The sequence below is a fragment of the Typopeltis vanoorti genome, chromosome 18 (assembly GCF_054136105.1).
Source record: "Typopeltis vanoorti isolate ZY-2024b chromosome 18, IOZ_Tvanoo_1.0, whole genome shotgun sequence".
Taxonomy (NCBI): domain Eukaryota; kingdom Metazoa; phylum Arthropoda; class Arachnida; order Uropygi; family Thelyphonidae; genus Typopeltis; species Typopeltis vanoorti.
The window spans coordinates 61,898,808-61,916,331 of NC_143566.1; the positions used below are offsets into that span (position 1 = coordinate 61,898,808).

Genomic DNA, 17,524 nt, shown 5'->3' on the forward strand with positions numbered 1-17,524 from the left:
GGCTAACCACATCAGCACTGTTACTAATAACCTTTCCAAGCTTGCATTCACCTGCAACTAACTGATTATCCCCTTCATGTGAGGTGCATGTTCATAGTGGAGGGAACCTCCCAGTGATGGTACTGACTCTTTTGGTCCTTACATTTGTTTTATGCTTTTCTTTTCATATTGAGTTTTTTTTTAATATCCTTTCTTCCAGACCATTATCATTGCAATCTAACACTTTTCAGCCATGTTTACTGTGCTGTGTGATATCCGGAATAGACATCTGGAAAGGGCAATTTTGATAGTCTTTCACTACATTAGCTTCTGCTTCAGCAAGTGAGCTTATCTGTAAGGATCAAGGGAGTTCAGTAAGTCTCCTACCCCATGGTCTGAGGAGACAACTCAAGATTTGTTGTGGTGTCCATATAGCATTCAAGGTAGCCCTGGCATTAAACTCTTCAGCGCAGTCATTGTGTGCCAGAGAGTGTGGGTCATTTGTGGCTCTGAAGTGAGTGGGAAGCTCTGGCACCTAACTAAACTCCTGAAAAAGAACAGCTCTTCATCCTCTCATCAAGGGGGCCCTTAACAAACCCCAACCACAAAAAATCAGAAAACATCAGAAGCTGCAGTTATGACAACACTTTTCTTGATAATACATTCAACTGGAGAGTGTTCTCTTGGGAAAATGTCACCTTTCTTTATCCAGAAGGGCTTGGAAGGGTTAGCAGAATCTCTGAAGTCTGTAAAGAAGCTTTGTTCAGGAGATATACTTATTGAAGCATCAACTAAGACAGTCAGAAAAGTTACTTTGTGCAACATCTATTTTTCAGAGGTGTAATATTTAAATGGGATCTTCTGGTATAATAAATTAGGAGTTCTACTCTGAAATGAGAGATCAGGGAGTGACAGTCATGAGAAGAATACTCATACATAGGGATAGTCACCTGGTTCCCACTAGGAATTTTATTCTTTCATTTAACACACCAAAACCACCAACATCTGTCAAAGGTTATCTGAACTGCCTAGTAAGGCCTACATCTTGAACCCTTTGTGCTGCTTTAAATGTTAAAGGCATGGGCATTTTCCACCTGCCTGTTGTGGCTTTGGCATCTGTGCCCGACATGGCAGTAAAAAAACCATGAAAACAAAGATTGTCAGAACAAAACACCAAAATGCACTAACTGTGAGGGAGACCATCCAGCTTACTCATTAGCACACCATATTTGGAAGGATAAGGAGGAGATCCAAAAAATGAAAATAGAGTAATGCATCACTTATCAGGAGGCAAGGGGGCAGTATACCACAAAAGAGGCAACAACATCAGTTTAACCTTTTTATGCCAAGAGGGCATCTGTAAAAAAAGTGTCAACTATACAACTTGCTTGCCATCTGATTCAAGAGAATCAAGAGAAAAATTGATTTTGATTCACTCTTGAGGACATGCTAAAGATGGTCTCACTGCACAAAAATCCACTAATAAAAAAGATAATGGAATGCACACTGCAGAGAGGCAAAGACATGCATCGAGATCCTTCAATAAATTGACCATCCATACATGGCCTGGCTATCTGAATTCTCACAAAAGAAAAAATCCAAGGCTAATGAAAATAAAATTACTTGACATAGGAAGCCAAATAATACCACCAAAAAGAAATAAAAATATTCATATAATGGAATTGTCATGGATTCCATGAAGACATTGATGACATCAAGGTCCTCTTGCAGAAGTATAAACCAATATGCTTCTATCTGCAGGAAACATACCTAAAGCCAAAAGATGATTCGGAAAATACTGCCATCATTTGTAAGAACAAAACTGGAGATGGACCTGATGATGGAGGAGTTGCCACCCTTGTGAACAACCATACTACCACCTTCAGTAAGTTCTACTCAATGTGAACGTAGTAGTAGTTGCTATCTGACTCTCGTTCTGAATTCTAACAACAGTATGCATCTAAGTTTCTCTTGTTGCAGATATGTCTCAAGAGTTCCTTGATGACATCATACTTCAGTTGCCATCCTCTTACTTTTAATCACCTCACTGGCCATTATGCATCACATATGCATCCTCATATGCTTCGTATCCATCATATATTTCAATGTAATAACAATTTTAATATGCACTTTGCATCCATGATAAACTTGACATCTATAGATATCTTGGCCGGTAGCATGGTTAATGGATGATTTAAATGGCCACAACACTTTGTGAGATAGTGCTCAAACAAACATCTGATGAAAAATCGTTGCTCAATAATAATACTTTCTTCCTCCTACATACAGGAAGCAACAGCATCTTCCATATAAATATCCGAACACTCGCCCTTCCTGTTCCAGATGTTCAGTAGTGCTGGATTTCCAGCTGCATCGTAATTAAGGAAAATGAGACTGCAGAATGTAGCTATTAGTTCAGCTCATACTTTTCTGACATACTCTTTGACAGTCCCATATATAAACTTCAAAACAGTATTGCACAAGATTAAGCCTAAAATTAAGCATTGGCAATCTAGTAAGTGTTGATACAGAAGAGAGAGGAAATTGTTCTTGCTAGGTTTTGCTTAGGTCATCATCATCTTACATATTCTTATTTGCTGAGGGCTCATGATCCACCTGTATGCAGAAAACGCAACATGCATCTCACCATTTGTCATCATATTCTGGTGGAGTTCTAGCACTTAACATGAGTGAAATGAAATTTTTACTTATCTGGCTTAGCCATATACACTCAGGTAGATGTTATCAGACTCGGAAAAATTACGTTTTTATTTTAATTTTTTTGAAAAGCATTAATTCATACCAACACATTTGATTATAATGTAGATACTGCTTTGCTTAACTTAATTTTTTTTGTACATAACATATAATTTACTAATTTATCTCTTTGTGACTATTTCTGAATACTCTGTGTACGTCTGTAACCTTTGTTATAGCGCTGTGTGACCTTTGCTATCCTTGCATCAACCATAAATCAGCCAACCAACCTCCCTTTCCCCCATCTTCGAGTGGAATACTGATGAGAACTTATTTATGAGTGATCACTTTCTTGTGATATATTTTCTGCATGGGCAACCATCGACTCCATTATGGATATCAAATCAGTAAGCTGATTGTCTCTCACTTTCTCATCATTAGCAGAATTTAATTCTTCAGTGGCCAGCTTTTCTTCCATCAACAATGCAGTGAATCATGAGACAAAGTGTATTACACAAACAAATGTCCAAACTGCAATTCTTAAAACATCCAGTAGGTTTCCACATGTTTCCTTAAACCATGGTGGAATAACAATTGCACAGAAGCCAAAGAAGGTCAGAAGAAAGCTGGTGTATTTTCCAAGATACTCCACAACAACAAACCTCCTTTCTTTCAAACATTCTTGAGCTCAAGCAAGACACATCCGTTGTCAGTCAAAAGGAATCATGGATCCAGTATACATACCCCATAACAAGACCAACCAAAGTTAAGAAGTCTAGGACAAAATCCAGAAAATGAAGGGCAGATATACCACCTACCAGCTCTCTATACTTGAGCTTAATGGATGCTCAGTTGCTGATTCAACAGCACTCACCGACACACTCAGGAAGATTTTTGCTAAAATATCAACAACATCTTGAATGATGCTGAAGAATACAACTAAAGAGAAATGAATAGTGCTTTGCTCAAGTGCTGTCCTACTGCTCTTGGACCAGACAGTATCCATTACAAGGTGGTAAAACATCTGTCACCATCATTCATTGATCAGCTATTGCACCTTTTACAATAGAATTTTCTTTCAGAACATATTTCAGGGCTACCTGGCAAAAGGCAATTATCATTTCCTTTCTTAAGTCTGGGAAGGATCCATAATTTCCAAATAGCTGCTGTTGAATTGCTCTGACCAGCAGCTTGTGCAAGATACTGGAAAAAAATCATGTCTCATCTTTTATGGTTTCTGTACAGAAACCACCTTTTTTTTTTTTTTTTTTTTCTCAGAACTCGATTTGTCTTCCTAAAGTATTAGTTTACTACCCACCTTGAAAAAAGATTCAGCTGGAGTCAACCATTAGAGATGCTTTTCTAAAACGAGAGCATCCATTATCAGTTTTCATTGATATAGTAAAAGCATACAACACTGGTTGGAGATTTGGAATATTGAAAGACTTACACATTTTTGGTCTTAGACAGAATCTTTCAAGTCTGAGTGGAAACTGCTCTCTCCCAACTGTATAACAAAGAGGGGGAAGTTACACAAGATTCAGTTTCAAGTGTCTCACTTTTTGCGATCTAGGTCAACTTTATAACTGAACAACTTCCTCCAGCAATAAGTAATGTCTTCTATGTGGATGGCTTTTGTATTTTCTGTCATTCATGTAATATGTAATATTACATCATGTAATATAATATGTAATACGAGTCATAGAAAGACAGCTGCAGCAAGCTGTTGATCATCTCTCAAATGGGTGCTTGCAAACGAGTTTAGATTTTCACAGCAGAAGATAAATTGTATGCACTTTTGCTGCAGATGGTCATCATCCTTAACTCAGAATTTTGACTTACATGACCATTAATCACCCTCACATATATCAGTTATGAAACAAGTACTGTGAAACGATGAAAATCCTTTGCACCCTGGCTTCCACTTTTTGGGGTGAATACAGATGTACTGTTTGTATTATGCACTTATATGATCAAAACTTTGATTATGGGTCCCAAGTAGTTTTTGTATCCACAAGCAAAAGCACTCTATGATGGCTGAACCCTGTTCAGCATCAAGCCATCAGCATTTCAACTGAAGCACTTTGCACTTCACCTATTCCTAGTCTGCACGTTGAGGCAAAAGAACCGCCTTGTTGCTTTGGCAACAGCAGCTATTCTCTGTTATATGCAACATTACCTTACATTTTACAACGTTGAATTGGCAACTATTGTCCTTTATGCACACTGCCAATTTATTTAAATCATCCTATAAGATATCTACATCACTTTTATCAACTATTGTCCTCCCTAATTTTGCATCATTGGCAAATAACTGAATATCTCCCTTCAAATATTCTGCTATCTCTTTAGTTTGTAAATTAATGATATAGCAGAAGATTTGAAGGAGATATTCAGTTGTTTGCCCATGATGCAAAACTAGGGAGAACAATAGTTAATAAAGGTGATGTAGATATCTTATAGGATGATTTAAATAAATTGGCAGTGTGGGCAAAACGACAATGGTTATCAATCAATGCTGTAAAATTTAAGGTAATGCACTTTGATATGAAAAGATTACACACTGTATCATATTGATGGTACTAGTTTACAGGAAATTGATGAGGCTAGGAATCTGGGGGTGATGGCAGCTAGAGATTTGAAATTCAGAGGATATACTGCAAGAGTTGGCAAAATAGCTAATAGGATTACTTGGATGCTGAAGAACACATTGACAAGTAAACATAAGAAGGAAGGGATAATATAGGAATATTATTCCTCTTTATAAGTCTATGATTTGGCCACATGTTGACTATTATGCACAGATTTGGTTACTTGCATTTCTTAGGACTTGGGGAGTTGTGAAAAGGATTCAGAGATGAGTGACCAAGCTGGTGATAGGTCTGTGGAATGTTTCCTGTGAGGATAGTTTGAGGGTGTGTAGGTTGCAGAGTTTAGTTGACAGAGGAGAGGGGATATGATAGACACTTATATCTTATAAGTTACTAAAGGGATTCTATGAGATTTTCATAGAAGAAATTTTTCAATACATGGGGGAGTAAAGGGAGAACAAGGGTTATACTTGGAATTTGTCTAAGAATGTGGTAGGTGGGGGTGTGCAGACTAGGTTCTTTGCTTGAAAAGCGATGCATGAGTCGAATGGATTGCTAGAGGTGGTTGCGAGTGTCCCAACAGTGAATAGGTATATGGAAACGTATGATATGTATTGTTGATGGATAGAGTGGGTCTCTCACAATAAGTCTTTTGACTCCATGGAGCACCCATATAAATAATAATAATTTTTGCAGGTGCTGCTCTACCAAACTAGCCACCACCGTTCTGCTACTTACTTGACTAGAGGAAGTAAAAACATGAGCAGTTGTTGGTCAACATCCACAAACAGAATCTTTTCTTTGGGACAGCCTTCCCAATGCAGTTTTCCCCAAGTAGTACTACAGTTGCCCTCCAGTTCCGAAACACATCACGGGATCACTTCCTGTTCACTTGCCCACTCTATTATGTTATAGGTTTTGTTACACACACACATGTATATTAAAAACCCACTCTGTTTACTTATTCAAAAAAAAAGCCTTTTCATGTATGATGTGTTTTCATCATATTTATTGAAACTTCCTTGTGTGGAACATTTTGAGTACTAGATTCAGATTTCCCCAAATGAAATACAAATGAATTAAATTTTTGCAAGTGTATTTTTTTGATATATCTTTATAATCTGTGTATATATGTAAATCTCAGTTAAACATATAGAATATTTATTCATTCATTTGGATTTCTTTAACATTACATTTAAGAGAAGTTATATGAAGAAAATTAATTCTGTTGCATTTGAGTTACTAATTGGAAAAAATGTTAATATAAGCAATTTGTCTTTTACATTTTGTATTTTGCTTGCAACTTACGCATGTATGAGCATAATAATTCTCTCATGAAAGTCTGCAGCATATTACCATAATAACAGGTGTCTCTATGGAGTCAGAAGACTCATTGCAGGAGACGCTACATTGACACTAGTCATTATTCAAAAATACTATCATACCTCTCATTATACTCATTCATAGATAATTCCTTGTTCTCTCTCCTTTTGCACTGAACTGAAAAAAGTCACCAGTGTCAATCCTATAAAATCCCTTTAATAACTTATATGCTTCTATCATATCTCCTCTCTTATGCCTATCAGCTAGTTTTTGGAGCCCATAGGCCTTCAGTCTCTTCTCATAGGAAGTATTTCATAGACATACCACGGTCTTTGTCACTCGGCTCTAGATCTTCTCCATTACCAAGGAGTCCAAGCGACCAGATCTGTGCACAGTAGTCGAGATTTAGCCTTATTAATGCCTTATAAAGTGGAACAATAACTTCCCTGTTCCTGCTTGTCAGTGTGTTTTTCGACAACCATGTAATTTGATGTTCTGTTTTGATAACCTTTGGAATATGCTCTCTAAACTTCAATTCTCTGAAAATTTCCACAGAGAATTTCAACAGTTCCCTTGACTCTTATGTAGTCATTGCATTTCAATTGATTGTTTGCATAAAATCAATTATGTATGATAATTTTGAAGGATTTTAACTGACTGCTCAAGTGCATAAGCTTGCAAGCTTCAATAGTCTTCTGAATTTGATATTAAGAAAGCTGGTTATTATTATTATTATTCAGGCCTCCACAGAGGTGTAGCTATAGGGAGGGCAGGCCACCCCAGGCTGCACTTTGAACTTTTTTTGAACTTTTGCAGTTAATTCTAAAATACAGGCTTGAGAATTCATTTCCAAATATTGTTATACTACTGCGAATTTTCCTCACAATTGCTGTGAGTCTTGCTAGTTGTGAGAAGAGTTTTTTAAATAAAATTGATTAACAATTACCTGCATTACTATGAAATAGACTTCACCAATGTCAGCGATGATTTTGCTAACAGAAAAGCAAGAAAAATAACATTTTAGAATGTTAAAATTAAAGTTATACTTTAAAATTAAACATAGTGTTTTAATTTATTTCCCTATACGTCGTTTTGACTTTTTGTAGTATTTTTGGTATGTATTGAGAGGGCTGGCAAACTCAGGGACCGTCCCAGGAGGCAAAAGCTCTAGCTACACCACTGGGCCTCCATGGAGTCAAAAGACTCATTGCAGGAGGTCCTTCCTAGGAAACACAAAGTCTATCATACCACTCCTTAAACTCATTGACCGTTCTCATTCTAACCACTCTATCAGGCAATGCATTCCATGGTTCAACCACCCTAAATGCAAAGAAACCACTCCTCACCCTCTTGCTCACAGTTTCCTTTCTTAACTTCCAGGGATGGCTCCTTGTCATCATGCCTTCACAATGTTGAACCAAGCGAAAGAACTCCCCAGTGTCAACCCTGACCACCTCTCAACAGCTTAAAAGTCTCAATCATATCACCTCTCCTTCTTCTATCCACCAAACTCTGCAGTCCACTTTCCTGCAGCTGATCCTCATAGCTAACATTGTACAGTCCTGAAACCATCATTTTTATCTGTGTTTGTACCCTTTCCAGAGTTAACTTATCCCTTTCAAATCCTGGGGACCAAATCTGTGAACAACAATCTAAGTGTGGTCTGATCAGAGTCTTATACAACGGAATGATTAACTCTTTTATCTCTGCTGGTCAGTGTCCTTCTCATTATTGTAGCAATCCTCTGTGTTACCTTCACCTTCACCACCTTTGCAGTATGTCCCCTAAATTTCAGGTTTCTATCAGTCATCAACCCCAGATCTCTTGTCTCCCCCTACTTCCTCCAGTATTGCTCCTCCAATAGAGTATGCAGCATCCAATCAGTGTGTCCCAAACCTCAAGACCTTACATTTTGCTGCATTAAACCGATACCCACATTCATTTGCCCAATTGTCTAGCTTATTCAAATCCTCTTGCAGGGCTACCACATCTGCACTATTACTAATAACCCTTCCCAGCCTCGCATCATCCACAAACAACTGAATATCCCTTTTCAACCCACTGACAATGTCATCGATATAAAGGTTAAACAATATAGGTCCCAGTACGAAGCCCTGTGGGCTGGCCCGTTTCTACATTTTGTGGGGCCCCATGCGAAATGGAAAAGCGGGCCCCCTGAAAGTTAGTAACATTTATGGAAATTTTAAATGGAAGAATATCTTGTTAATTAATTAATTAAATCTAATATGAAAAATATTTATGCACATAAATAAACAAGTATGCTCTTTAGCATCAATTTAAGTAAAGGGAAAAAATTTAGTTAAAAAATAAATGTGTTTGTATGTACATGATATATTATTTTTTTATGTAAGTACACATTATCATATAAATATGCCAGAACAATGATTTATTTAATAATATAAATAATAATATAAAAATATGAAAAAAATGTCAATTTTTACTATAAAGAATGAAATATATGTATAACAACTTATAAGATTTAAAAGAAATCTTAATATATTAAATTTTATTTAATCTAATAACGCTTATCAATAAAATCATTTATAACGCTATCAAAATTCAAATTTTTTGCAATTTCATGCTCTATAGATATTTTTGCTAGGGACAACAAACGTTCTTGAGACATAGAAGATCGCAAATAGGTTTTTAGTCATTTTAATTTGGAAAATGACTAAATCTGCTGATGCAACCGTAACTGGACTGGTCAATAATATTTTAAATGTCGTAGTAATATTTGGATAAATATCCGACAAATTATTTGCTATTATGAATTTTAAAATATTAATGGGTGCATCTTCTGAAACAGTATTTCTAAAAATAATTAATTCATTGTAAAATTCAGATTCATTAATATCTGTATTTAATTTTTGATACAGCTGTTTGCAGCAAAATTTTAATTCATTTTCTGTCATTTTTCTTATTAATTTCATATCATAAAGAAATCTAAATGATTTTTCGTGAATTTCATACAATTCAAATCTTTTTTTGATAGATTGTAGAGCAGTACCTAAAATTACAAAAAAGAAATTTATTCTAAAATTATCTTTGTTAACACCTATGTGTGATTCATCAGGCGTTTCATAATCAAAAAATACTTTTCTTCGACATACTCGACTTTCTTTAAATTTAATTTCTATTTCTAATAGATTTGACAGTTCTTTAGCAATCTCAAATCAGCTATCAAATCCTGATAATCTCTACTCTTCAAAGTACTGCACTAACTCTTTAATATGCTTAGTTGCTACGTCTATGGGAAATTTTGCATTTTGTAATACTTTACTTACTAAATTAGCTTTTGACAAAACTACCAAATTACAAGGCTGAGTATACACTCAAATGAATCTATTTGTTCATATATTGAAACCACTTCTACTTTGATAGTATTATCTGATGCAGTTTTAAGTTATTTTTTTAGTGCCTTTAAAAATTCTGGAATTTGAAAAAGATTGAAAACTCTAACTGATTCTATTCTACATTCCTATCTTGTATCCCATAATGGTTTTGGAGTTAATTGTTTAACAAATTTCTTTAATATGTCCCAACGTGAAGTTGAGGCAGCAAATGATGTATATATTTTTTTGTATAACATTAAAAAAGTTTATTGCTATAATTGATGATTTTAAGACATCCCCTAAAATCAAATTTAAATTATGATAGGCACAAGGAGTATAAAATGCCTTTTTGTTTTCATTTAAAATGTAAGCACGGACTCCCTTATATATTCTTTTCATATTCGCTCCGTTATCATACCCTTGCCCTCTACAATCTGACAATTTAAGATTTAATTCATTCAAAAGTGATTTTATGTTTTCATATATACCTTCACCAGTAGTGTCATTAGTTGTTAAAAACGTCAAAAAGTTTCACGAATTTCAATATCTGCTTCAAACATATGTAAATATCTAAAAATTACTGAAATTTGCTTCTGATGACTAACATCAGGAGTACAATTGAGAATTATTGAATAGTATTTTGCCTGTCGTATTATATTTACAATAATTTGTTCAATTTTGGTTCCCATATCAACAATTAATTCATTTTGCACAATGGGTGATAGATACAAATTTTGTTTCTTACCTATAATTTTTTTTCCGAACATCGCATTAAATGATCTTTTAAAAGTGGATCAAATTCTGCAATTAATTCTATGATTCCAAAAAAATTACCATTATGGGCTGTGTACAAAGTATCAAAATTACCTCTAAAAGCTAAATTATGTTCAGATAAATAAAGAATTGCTCCTACTATTCGTCTTAAAACATTTCTTAACCGTTCTGCTTCAAATTTTGTCACATTTTGATTTGCCTGATCAATTGTATTGTGATATTTTAAATTACATTCCATTTATGTCCATGAATACATGCATTTCATGTGCACTGGATTTCGTTCGTGCGACTTTAATCTTTCACTTACATGTCGCCAGGCAGAAAAGCCATTATTAGATAAAAAAATTATCATCAGAAGAAAATAATTTGCAACAAAAACAAAAAATAGAGTTGGGAGAGTTTGAATATACAAGCCATCGTCTGTTTTTCTTCTCTCCGTTTGCAATTGTCCTAACATAGTGAGCTGTGGAAAAACACCTTTTGTCATCTTTTGGAAAATCATTTTCATTCGGAGGAGACGGTGGACCACATTGCACAATTTGTGTTAGTGCTGGGTTGTTCAAAATTTTAGGCCATGTTGCTGGATCATCAATAGTAAATAGGTCACCTTCCTCTGGTGTCTCAGTTTTAGGATCTTCAATACTCATTGTTTGACCAAACGCGTCATGTTCTCCGCTTCCTTTGAGTATTTCAGAACTCTCATTATTAATTAATGTTGAAGCCGAAGAACTCTTTGTAGTTATTTCAGAACTCCCATTATCAACTGATATATCTGAACAAATATATGAGTTCAACTTCATAAATTTAAACAGTGAATTTCTTTGACGTTCTCAGCCGCTTCTTTTTATTGTTTTCACTTTCATTTTTCATGCCCACTTGGGTATTTTCTTCCATAATAATCTCTCACAACTAGTCATACTCTAGAATTAAATACGATAGATTTAAATATAAAATAAGTTAATAAATTAAAACAAAATTACTTACCTGATAAATAAAATATATCTAAAATTGATAATATTAGAAAATAAATAAATCTAATATGGATTGAAAACTGCGATTGAAGAAAAATTCTTATGTCGGATAACCTAAAACCAGTTAAAAAAATATATTTTTTAAGATGGTTTGCAAGTAATGTCAATAAACAAATTGGCATGACAGTACGTGTATATACTTAATTGTTCATAAAATCATAAATTAAAATAAAAAACTCCTTAAAATTATTAAAATTGCCTGTTTTAAAATGCACTTTTCCCTATTTAATACTGTGTTGTACGATATTGTTATGTATCTTAGAGTTGTTTCAAATACTAGCGCTACGATCTTATTTTGCTTACTATAACAACAATAGTTGGTTGTAAAATTAATTACATATATTTTTCTATGTAATAATATTTTTTATATAATAATTACAATATTAATTTACGTAATCATTTAAAAAAATTAATTGATTTTCTTTTTTCGATTTTTTGCCCTTTGCGGGACCCTATGCCATTGCACGGTTTGCAAACCCATGAATACGGCCTTGCCTGTGGGAACCCACTTGTAGCCCTCTGCTTCCTTGAAACTGCCCCACCATACACAACTCTCTGATACCTATTGGACAGCCAATCTTGAATCCAGTTGACCAACCTGACATCCAAACCCATGTGCTGCAACTTGAATATTAGCTTATCATGTGACACCCTGTCAAATGCCTTCGCTAAATCCAAGAAAATGGCAGTATATGCCTTTCCCTCATCTACTGCTCTTGTTACTTTATTATAAATGGCTAGCATATTACTAAAACAAGAGTGCCCCTTCACAAATCCATGTGGTTACATTTTGGAAAATTATGAGACAACTACCGTGCTTGAGTAAAACTTTAGTTTAATATAAACTAAAATCCACTTTCAACATTTCGACCTTTATATCAAGGTCATCTTTTGGAGCATATGCACTATATACATAAAACAAGCTACACTACAACTACATGATTTGTTAAAGTTACTGACCAACCGTTACACAATTATTGGCCTGACCTCTGGCAGAAAAAAAAAAATGAAAAATAAAAATATACATCAACGCTAGAGTTTTATTATTAATATTATCTACTGGTTGTAAAATTACATTGGGAGCAACAACAAGTCTATGTGTGTGTGTGTGTGTGTGTGTGTGTGTGTGTGTATATTAACACTATGATCATACATATACATTCCAACCAGTTGGTATGGAATGATTTCCAATACTGGCTGAAGGTTGCCTAGAGTCCTGACGTATGCTGGATACTACGTATTAGGTGGGCTGAATGTGTGCCATCCAGATTCTTGGAATTTTCATGCTGCCATTATTGTTGATATTTGGGTGGTTTATTAGAATTTCGCAGGCTTCCTTAAATTTTCTTTCATACCAGGTTTTAGTGTGGTGTATAGAGCGGGTACTTTTCCAATCGATTTGGTGTAAGGTGTTGAGAACTTGATCTGAGAGGCCTGCTTCACCAAAATGGTTATATTTAATGTGTCTTATGTGTTCTTTCTTATGTATAGGGATTGTACATCTTGTTTCACTAATGTATATAATAAGTTACAGGTGCAGTGGATGTAATAAACTCCAGGATGTGCTAATGGAAGGAGAGGATCCTTAGAGGAGTTGAATATGATATTAAGTTTAGTAGGTGGTTTAAAGGTGGCATTGAGGTTATAATGGTGTAGGATTCATTGATTTTTTACGATAACCCTTTGATGTATGGGATGGCTATGGTTTTACTGTAGTGTAGATTCTTTTTTGTTGATGTTTTATTAAGTATTTTATTGATGGTATTTTTGTTATAGCCATTATTTATGAATGTGTCGCTGATGATTTTTAGTTCCTGTTTCAGAGCTTGCTGGTTGGAGCAAATTGTTATAGTTCTGTTTTCAAGGGTGTTAATGACTCCATATTTTTGTAATGGGTGGTGGTATGAATTAGCATGTATGCATTAGCCAGTGTGTGTCGGTTTGCAGTAGACCGTGAAGGATAGGCTGCCTGAAGGAAGACGTGTGACCAGTGTATCTAGGAACGGGAGTGAGTTCTGATTTTCAATTTCGATGGTAAATTGTATGCGTTCATGTTGTTTGTTCAGGTGACTAAGGAGCTTTTGTCGCCCATGCGGCCAGATATCGAACTCATCATCAACATATCTAAGCCACACTGTAGGTTTTAGAGTGGCGGAATCAAGAGCACTTTGTTCAAAAGTTTCCATATAGAAGTTAGCGATTTGGGGGGGGGGGGGGTAGTGGCAAGCCCATGGCTGTGCCTTCTTTTTCTAGGTAAAATTTATTTTGCCACACAAAGTAACCTGACTGTAGTACATGGGCAAAGAGGGCCGTAATGTCGGGCAGAAATATGTTCCATAGTAGAAGGATTGTGTGATTGATTGGGACATTTGTGAAAATGGCAGAAACGTCGAAACTGACTAATAAGTCATCTTTGTTGAGTGTTATGTTTTTACTTTTGTTTATAAAGTGTTGTGTGTTCTTTATGTAGGAGGGGGAATGGCCTAAAAGAGAGGGGAAAAAAATCCTTATTGACTTTCACAGATAACATTAACCTCATCTGCCCAATGCTTTATATGGTCCCTCACTAATTTCTCCAAGATGACTTGGAGAAATTAGAGAAATCACATAATTTCTCCAAGATCTTAACAACTACTGATGACACACAAACTGGCCTATAATTAGACACTTCCAGTCTGCTACCACCCTTATGCAATGGCACTATCTTACCTTCCTCCCATTCCCTGGGCACCTTTCCCGTAGCCAGACTTCCATTGAAAAGCCAGGTTAACAGAGCTGTCAGTTCTTGAGCACATTCTCTCAAAACTCGTTGTGAAATACCATTCAGTCCCACAGCTTTACTGACATCCAGAGTACTCAGCATCTGGAACACACTCTCCTCCTGTACTTCTAAACCTCGAACCTGCCCCATCCCTCTAGTATTAAAATTTACTCCTCCAGGATGAAATACTCCAATAAAGTGTTCATTGCACAATTCCACTATGTCCTCTGCATCAGTCACTCAATTCCTGTTTTTATCCCACAATGTCAGTCTTCCACGGTCATTTCTCCTCCTACTGGCCACATAGCTAAAAAATTCCCTAGGATTTTCTTTGGATCTTAGGGCCAGTCTCTTCTCATAATCCAGATTTGCCTTCCTCACCATACGAGTCACTCTCCTAGCCTGTGTATTATAATCTTCATGCATTTGCTCTTCACCTGTCTCCTTATATCTCTTCCATAGCCTCTTTTTCACATGCAGTTCCTGTTTAATATTGTTTGTCATCCACTTTACTCCAAATTGTGTCCTCTTCTTCACTTGTGGAATACAGCTTACTATTGCTGCTAACAAATATTCCTTCACAATTTCCCAAGCACTAATGATATCCACTCCCTCCAATTCCTCCCTCCATGAAACTTCCCTAGTTGACGTCTGACTATTGTAATCACCTGCCTTATAATTCTACATATGTTCCCATCTCTTTGATACTCCTGCATGTCTATTCATTTTCCAAGTCAAAACCACATGGTCACTCTCTCTCCAACTGGTGGGAGAGATGTCATCTCAGTTATTATCAACTCTTCTGATGCTATGACCAAATCCAAAACTGTTCTACCTCTTGTTCCCTCTATTACATGTTGCCTAAGACATTTGTCCCTCAAGAATTCTAGAAATTCCATTCCCTTATTGCTACATGCATCTTCCTCTCCCCAGTTTATACTGCTGTAGTTAAAATCTCCCATAACAATCATTCTTCTTGCACTTGTGAAACTCAACTGCCTAAACATCTTGTGGTCCTCATTAAATTAAAGATGATAAGAAATTATACTTGTTTAAGTATAAGCAAACAGTTTGCACATGAAGTATCTTCACTTGTATTTACACTAATGACTTCACATTAATTGCCTTAGTATCCCATAATGCAAAGCGTACATCTTTTCAGATGTATAATGCTATGCATTATAGCATTGCATTATAATATAAGACTTATAATATGGGATAATAAATGTTATGTTCCCAAATGGGCAAGATTGCGATCTTTTAAGATTAAGTTAATCAAAAGTACACTTATTTTTAATACATATTAAGGCATAAGAAAAATAAATAAAATATCCAGTATGTATAAAAGAAATAACTATTAAAATTTTTCCTTATATTCAAGATTAATCTTAATCACATCTTTAGCTGGCATGATAAAGCTGAAAGTTGATAGGAAGTTGAAACCTGCCTTTTCAAGAATCTCTCAATGGAAACCTGACTTGCAGTTTTCAGCTTCTGATCGTACACATCCTTGTAGCATTTAAGGATGTTTTCAATCTCCCTTTTCACTTTAGAACTCATGTGGTCAGAGTTATGTTCTTTGAAGAGAGAGCCATGGCTTTATTTGTCAACAACTGTATACAAAACCTTCATTGTGTGAGTTTCAAAGGCTCAATCACCACAGGACTTGATTCAGATTCCTTACCGATAATGCTTTTCCATAGTCAGAAGATCTTCATTACTTAGGTTCTCCTGGTGTGATTCAAGCAACTCTTTGAGGTTATAATTCATTTCATAATTCAGTTATTGATTGACCTTCTCAAATCAAATCTGATGAGCCATGTTTCCAGTGACTCGATGTAAAATTACATAGGCAGAGTGGATATTAAATACAACATTATTTCAAAGCCAAATGTTTGTAGAAACTGTGAAAGTGCCATAAGTTGATCTGAGAGCTTACAAGAATACAATCCTCGGCATCCCCGAGTTGCCTTAGTTTGTCATTTTATGGATGTCACCCCTCTCATTTTGCCCCCAACATTTCACCCCCTGTAGATAATGAGGAGGTTACAAAAATGTGAATACAGTCAACTCTCGATAACTCGAATTTTTATTGAAGTCCCAGTCTCTTTAGTGGAGATTCAATGTTAAACTCTGTTAATTACTCGAAGTAAACTCCCGATAACTCTAATTTTTCCGAACAAAATTACATTTGTGTACAAATTGTCATGTAGCTTTTAAACTAATTTCTCCCCTTTTGTATGTCTTCAGGGTTCTCTTTCCATTGTGAAAGTATTAACTAGAACTGTTAATCCTTTCACAATGGAAAGAATACATGCTCAACCATGAGAGCAATAGTCACGTGGTTAGTGATAGACATGGGGGGGGGGGGGGGTAGAACAGTGGACAGTGCGCGTTTGCTGTTTTCGCTGCCTCATTATCAGTGGTGCATCATGCAAACAAGCTGAGCATTGCAGGCAGTGCAATATCTACATATTCTTTTTGCATCTTGATTGATTAATCCTGTGTGTACAATGGCAAAAAGTGTTCCGTCAATAAGAGGAATAAGAAAATTGGTAGATAATGACAATCACATTTACGTGTTTTCAATGAGAACTGTAGATGAACAACATGGAATCTGGGTTTGTGAAAAATGTTCCACCTGCAAAGAGCGTGTTTGGACAGAGGGTTTGGAAGGCCCAGTTGTGAAAGTCGTAACTAAGCATAACCATGCAGCTCAAGCTGCAAGGTCGGAAGCGTTGCAACTGATTGGTCAAATACGGCAACATGCAACAACCATGAACGAACGGCCACAGCAAATTGTTGCATCAGTAATTGCAGAGGCTCATGCCAATGTCACGGCATTACTTCCTAAAATGGATTCACTTAAACGAACCATTCGTCATGTTCGATGCAACAATGGTACTCCTGCTTTACCGAGCAGTCTCCAGGACCTAGTAATTCCACAAAATTATCAAGAAATTATTATCGATGGCAATGTACAACAATTTTTGGTGTATGATTCTCAGGACTAAC

At 35.8% G+C, this 17,524-nt stretch overlaps 1 protein-coding gene across 3 annotated transcripts in view; it reads left to right on the plus strand.

The window, feature by feature from the left end:
- The window catches only part of LOC150096712 (multiple PDZ domain protein-like), a 1,501,001-nt gene that overhangs the window by 1,421,522 nt on the left and 61,955 nt on the right, over positions 1–17,524 (plus strand). The gene's annotated exons all lie outside the window — the stretch shown is intronic.